At 33.5% G+C, this 7,546-nt stretch overlaps 1 long non-coding RNA gene across 1 annotated transcript; it reads left to right on the top strand.

Moving 5' to 3' along the window:
• Positions 1 to 6: 6 nt before the first annotated feature.
• On the top strand, positions 7 to 903 carry LOC109586392 (uncharacterized). The gene is made up of 2 exons (XR_002187004.1): positions 7 to 404; positions 545 to 903. It is a non-coding gene; the product is annotated as an uncharacterized LOC109586392 (long non-coding RNA).
• Positions 904 to 7,546: the final 6,643 nt, after the last annotated feature.

Here is a 7,546-nt window from a genome sequence, read left to right as displayed (position 1 = left end):
TGCGTATTACAGATATAAAACCACCCACATAACTAATTGGATCCATTCCTGTCTCTAGACGCTTTGTGCTCTGGTAGTGTCTCTTGCCTATTTTGATGATTTATATCAAAACTAAGGAGTCTACAGTTGCTTTGCTGTTCTATGCACCTTTAGCATTGGATAAAGATGTAGATAACTGATCTTCTACATTTATAATCATTAATCAAGAACTGTTCTTGTTTCAGGCGCTTGTTTCCACTGTAAGGATTAAAAATGGCTGACACAAAAATCATATTAAATTCTATAACTTGTGAAATAGAGCTAATGCAATCACAGTTACAAGGTAGCTTATTATAGATGCCTGTTATTCTGCAGAAGTTTCATTGCTCTAGGAGGAAGCAGAACGTTTTTCTAAGAAATAAAAGGTCCCAGCTAGTAGCCTAGCTATGTGTTTGTGTGTGTTTATCACTGTTGCATCCATGAGTTTAGCTTGTAATTCTTCTTATATATGTAAATTATAGTTAATGCAATGGTTTTTAACTTACTTTATACCTGTATTTGGCAGGTATCCTGAGCTTTCATGATGGCCACAATTTTGATTCATGTTTGTACTCATTTGAACTGTGTTAAGCACCTGGTTGGCTATTTTGGCATTATAGATCAAGGTTATTGTGAGGATATAGACATTGATTCCAATTATTTTCTTCCTGGCTATTTTTATAATAAATTTTAATCAATTTAATTACACTTAACAATTAAAAAAATTGTAACTTCAGTATTCTTTGGATTGTAATTATGCTTGTAATTATGCACTAGAGGCCAGGGGCTTTATTTAAGGATTTACTGTAACTAGTCTTTGTTTATGGAAGCATTAGTTCAAGTGTTCCTAATCTTTTGCCATCAAAATCAATACTACATCACAAACAAGTGAAACAACAAATAATATTAACAATGGATGAAATCATTAATATTTTCTTTTTTCTTTCTTTTTATTTATTAAAATAATAGAAATAAAATATTCAACTAGATCTACAGTCTCTACTCAAACTTATTACTCATTAATTATGTCAATACATTTTAATAATATTGGTTTGTGTGGTTGTTCTTTTCTGTGTTTATCAATCAATGTCTTCTTTTGATCTTGAAGAGTATCCTTCAGAAGACGAGGAGTGTTTCCAGCACTAATCTGGATATATTCAAGCGATAGATGGTTAAAGATAGTTTCATATAAATGCTGTACTATTTCTATCCAGTTAGGTTGAGCAGTCTCTTTAATATATCCATAGATTATTCTCAGACTAATCCTCAGTAGTTTGATAGTTGAATGTGATTGTAGCATTTTAGTAACAGCAGGTAGTACCTGTTCACAAAACAATGGTGTCATTATTTGTTCCATCTCTTCCCTGCTACAGTTACTGTATGACTGATCTGGTATGAAGTTCACTTCAAGTTCTGTGAGATTGTTCTTTTGAGAGATGACATTAATAAAAGCTCTTATCTCTTCATTTAGTGGAAGTGGAATGGATACACTCAACTGCTGTAGACTGGTGTTGTGTCTGAGACCAGTTGTTAGGAAGGACAGGAATGAACTGGGAATGTAACTATGACAAATCTCAAGGTATTTTAGCGTTTGGTTTTGTGTTAGCATGTCTTGTAAATTAGTACCGATACTGCTGGTATATACTCTCTCCTCCTTTATCTTCACATTCAGAGCTTTAAGTGTAGTGTTGGTTTGTAGAATAGTAAATAGTTCAATAGCACTCTCAGCTGTGTCCAGTGGTAAATTAAGTGTATGCAGACTGGGTTGAGAGAGAAATAGAAGATGTGGTGAGTATGGTTCATCTAGTATCAGACAATGTAATCCTTTGATATGTGGAAGAAGTGATGATGTCATCAGTTTATTCCTTCCTATCTCCAGAGCAGTTAGCGGTGTGTTCACCTCTAATATATTCAATGATGATGGTAGGAGTTTATCTGTTATGTCCAGTGAAAGAGCTTGTAATGTGTTATTGTCCTTTAGTAACTGCTCCATTACTCCAACAAGTACAGGAGGAGGGGGAGCAATGTCACATATGCCAACGTGTATTGTTAATGATGTTATTGTTTCATTTCTTGCTACTCCTCTAATGACACTGATAATGGTACTTGTTATTTCATTCACTCTTTCATACTCAATCTTCATTTCTTGTAGTGTAGAATTCATTTCTATACATTTCTCAAGTTCAGTGCACTTTTCTGTGTAGTATGTATATTCAACTGTTGGTATAGTAGGATATTCCATTCTTAAGTGCAGTATCTTCAATTGGGGAAGATTAAGGAACTCTAACAGTACAAGACAGGTTACATATTGACCATATGATAATCCAAAGTAGCACTCCTGAATATTGTATAGAAGTGATGATTGCAATAATTTGTGTATTAGTTTATCAGTGGATTCATGCAACCTTACCTCCAGTCTCTTACATTGGGTCTGTAGTGAGTTATTGGTTAGTTCAGCAGTGAAGACCGATAGTGACTGGTTAGTTACAGTCCCCAGGTGCAAGTGATTCCATGTTGCATTGGAATTGTTTATACAGTAACTGAGACACAACCAGTCAAACAATGATAATGATACTTTATCCAGACACAGTGAGTGGTTGCTGATGGATTGTGTTAACACTTGACATAATGTTGTGTTCTGTGATTCATACAGGAGTTGAAGAAGAAGAATAGGAACATTCTTAAAATCATCATCAGATCTGATATGATCATTGTTTATAGATAATGGAGAGGCAATCAATCGAATCTCAGGATTCTGATAAAAGTAGGAGAAATGGCAATTCTCAAATCCAAACAGTAACAACTTTCTCTTACACTGTAAGTCAAGTTGTTGTTTATTGAAATACTGTTGATAGCTCTCATGTTCAAGGTGAGTTAGACCTGCAACAAACCTCAGACACATTCGAAAGTGATCATCATCAAAGTGATCCTTAAACACTGCCTCTGTCTTCTCCTTATGCTTAGCTATCCACCATGCAGCTAGAAATTCTTGTATACTCAAGTGAAGAAACTGATACTTCTTCTCATCATAGTCTGGGAATGTTGTCATCAATCCAAGATAGTCTTCTTCCTTGACTGCCTCACTCAGTGACTCTAGTTGATGTGAAAAGAATGTCATTCTTGTATTAGCCAGGTTAACATAAGCTAATTGACACATCTCTTCTAAAGGTTTAGCTAACTGTGATGGTAATGAAGAAAGACTACCTAAAGTATGAGGGTTAATGTGATGTCTTTCAACATGTCTTCTGATAATCTGTAAGATAAAGTTCTCATACAGTTGAGTGAGTGTTGTTGGTAAGTGTCCTCCTTCCTTACAATAAACTAAGATGACCATGGAACAGACTAGTGGTACATAACACAATGATTGGACATCATTTCGTACTTTGAGATCATTGATAAGTTTCACTGCTAGTTGTGAGCCCTTACTGCTTTGAGTAGTTGTGAAAGGTTTATGGAAATTATATCTATTTCTATTAATGAGCTCTTGTGCTAGTTTTGTATCTTTTTGAAGTGTTTGTATAATTACTGTTGATATTTCTTCCTTAGAAAGCCCAATGACTTGGACATGTCTACTGAGAGTATCCATTTTCAAAAGTGAAGAGGAGGCATAGCTACGAGAAGTAACAATTACCGAACATTGGTCTAACTCATCTTTACAAATGATACTAGCAGCTAATGAAGACTGTCTTCGTTGTTCGCTTAGTTCATCCCAACCATCAAAGATTATCAGTAATCCTTCTCCATCCCTCTCCTCAAACCATTCAGGTACATTTTTATATCTATTAAGTTGACGCACAAACAGGTCAGCTAGTGTAGTAGCTGTAGCTATTTTGCTATTCCTTAAAGGACAGTAAAGTACCAAGTCATACTGTTGGTGTACAAGTGTTCCATTAGACCACATATTTAATAGCTTACGACAGAGTGTGGTCTTGCCAATACCAGGAGGACCATCTATTACTACTCTGAGAGACAGAGAACTATTTGTGGGTTGGAGGACATGTTCAATACTTATCTCTTTGTTTTGAGTTAGTTTAACTGTTTTATCAACTTGGCCTCTTAGCAAATGCCAAGCTGATTCTGCTTGTGTGCTAGAGTCTTGTTTTTCTACTAGTGCTAGTCTTCCAAAAAAATCTTTTCCAATTTCTGGTAGCCAGTGTGTAGCAACAATAGGTAATTGGTGTTTGTAGTGTTGTCTCATATTGTCAGCATATCCTTGAATATCATCAGGCATTGAACTAATGGGTTTAGCTACATCAGACTGACCTATTGATCAAGATACACAAAAGCAATGTATACACATTAAATAACTTTTACCTTTTATATTAGTAACTGGTACATTGGATATATCATCAACTGGTGATGGCACAGTATGTGAACTGACGTCATCAGGTATAGGCTGACCTAATGTATTGAGATAATAATGACTATATTGATCACTGATAATGTACACACACACACACACTCACCTAACTGATATAATATAGAGGTAGCAATATCTTTTAGTGTATGATGATGTTGGTTTATTAATACATTACATATATCAATAAGATACTGCTCTGGATTATGAAGTCTGGCTTTCAACTGTACCTCTAGCACATGGACAAGGTTTATCGCTTTTTTATTTTCAGCTAATCCTACTACAAGCATGTCCTCTTTTGTTTGTGGCGGTATCAGCTCTTTAGCATACAGTGCATCAGCTACATCATATAGATTCACACTAATAGCATGAGCTAATTGATATGAATGAGTTCGTAATATATCATTTGGATTACCTACAGTATGAAAATGATGAGTGTTATATTATTGATGGTTTAATGTATCTTTACCAATATAATTGTCATTATGAGTGGATCTCTTCTTTTCTTTTAATGTTAAATCAGTTCTTTCCATAGATTCTATTCATAATAATAAATTATGATTTACAATATCAGAGTATCTGATTTATAGTAACAGGTTTATTGTCTTAATGTTTGCTGGAGTGCCCTAACTATGCCATGCATTAACATAATAAAGATTCATAGCTCTCATCGTTTACCCATTTAAATTTGCATTAGATCATACAACAGATACGGTATATACCATATACACACAGTTTATACAGGAGATAATGAATAAATTATGATTTAGAATCTTACAATAAATACATCACCTTTGAATTTAACTCAAAAGTGATATTTTTGTCAGCCTGATTAGCAATGGTAATAATAATTAATACTTGTATTAATAATCCCCATATCTTACATTGATGTATTTGTAAATATTTATCATTATTACTTAATTAAATTATAAATATATTCTAATTACAATCATACTTGTGTCATAAAACAGATGTGGAGTATAAATATTGATGACAGTGTCTTCAGGTTGATGTGTACTTCTTGTTTGAAGAGGAACACTGTTATATTGTTTTGGAAGAAATATGCTCTTGATTTGTATCCAAACACTTTGAAAAAACTTGATTATTGTATTACAAGTCCATTTTAAAATTCTAAGCATTTTTCCTATAGTAAATTTAAATGATATAATATACTCTTGAATATCTGTACTTATAGGACCAGGATTGCGTTCAATATCTCCTGATAAGAGGATGAGGAGAAGTAAAACCAAATAGTAGATCAGGTCAGAACTACTGCCAATAGCAGCTATAAACAAGACTAATGACTGGAGACAGTGGATAACAGTAACAGTAATTATACCTATGTAATTTAAAATGCAGATAATCATGTATATATCTCATAATTATGATATCATCCTTACTTTGGGTTTATATTTTTGTATATAGACCTGTTTAGCATGATATATAATATCATGATGAAGCCAATCATGAAAGTGACTGACCACTGGCGGATCCAGAAAAATTAAAAGGGGGGTTCCATTTCACTTAAGTAGGTGTGGCTCATTAATTTTAAATAGAAGTTAGAGGTGGGCGATTCGATACCAAAGTACTCTTATATCCAATACCAGGACTCCGATACCAAGTATATACTTGATACCAAATCCTGGTATTGAATAGTGTAGTGACTACATCCCACCACACCTACTTTGACGTCATAATGATGACCACTCCTTTTATAATTACAAAATGGCAGCTCATTTCCCTTAATCTTTATTATAATAACTAATTATAACTTATTTTCACATGTGCAGTTGCTAATTACTCATTCAGTACTCAATACCACCAATACTGATACTCAGACTTGGTATTGATTCAAAATTTTTAGTATTGATTCAAAATTTCTGGTATCGCCCACCTAGTATTAAAAGTTGGGTGTAGCTCATCAATTTCAATTTTCAATTAATAAAATGGAGGAAAAGTGCTGCAAAGAAACTGCAAAAAAACTTTTTTGCCAAGGGGGCCTGGGCAGGGTTGGAGTCAATCACAATTATAATCGTAATCAATTGTAATCAATTACATTTTTTCATAATCATAATCATAATCGTAATCAAACAAATCCTGAAGCTTATAATCATAATCATAATCATGATCACACATAAGACAAATAATCATTACTAATTATACATATGGCTAAGTATATAAATGGTAACACCCAATTTTGAGCACATATCATAGCATTGTGTTAACTACTCAGTGCAGCAGTAAATTGAACTACAACTTTTAACGGCTTTTAAGTCAAGAAATCTTATGTTATTTGGCATTTATGTTCTCAGAAGCTAAAATAAGACACTGTAATTAACAAAATATTGAACAACTGAAATGTGTATAATCATTGTATAATCATCATAAATTTATTATAGTCACATGATAATTATGCACATATAATCATAATCGTAATCATAATCATCCATTTTGCAAGTAATCATAATCATAATTATTCACAAATACCCAGGTGTAATCATAATCATAAATATAGTCATGCTAGAACCCTGAAGGGGTGTTCCATGGAACCCATGGATCCCCACTACATCCGCCACTGCTGACACCAGTATATAGGTGATAAAGCTCTTTATCAGGAAATAAATTCATTATAGTACCACACTGGTGAGTCTGGTTCAGTGCATGCATATATGGCTTTACATACTAACCTCGCCCTTGGGCTACACCCTCTGACTTGGTTAATATAGCCATGTACACTGAACTGGTGTAGTATATTATAAACATATATATTTTTATGTATTGTTAATGAGATTCATAGATGAATATATATGTAACATGCTGATACAGGGGCGTCGCTGACCTTGAAAGATTGGTAGGGCTATAGACAGGAAGGAACTCTTTTGCACACGTGAAGTGCACGAAGAATTTTGCCATATTTAGTTAACATTCATGATAGGTGTGGTCAATTTGATCAATTAATTGATTGTTAAATAATAATAGTGATTATTGACGCCCAAAATTCATATGGCATTCATTTTCAACAATAAATTGCTCAACACCGACTGTATTTTTACATTATCAGTTAGTTGTTCGTGTGTGTGAAGAGTAATTGAGTCTTTCCTGGTTCATGGTTGTGAGTTATTAAATGAATTAACTTAAATTAATAACTAATTTTAATAATCTTCAAAATAT

Source organism: Amphimedon queenslandica, unplaced genomic scaffold (assembly GCF_000090795.2).
Source record: "Amphimedon queenslandica unplaced genomic scaffold, v1.1 AMPQUscaffold_12883, whole genome shotgun sequence".
Classification (NCBI taxonomy): Eukaryota; Metazoa; Porifera; class Demospongiae; order Haplosclerida; family Niphatidae; genus Amphimedon; species Amphimedon queenslandica.
The sequence above is the reverse complement of the archived record's forward strand: the minus strand, read 5'-3'. Positions and strand labels throughout refer to the sequence as shown.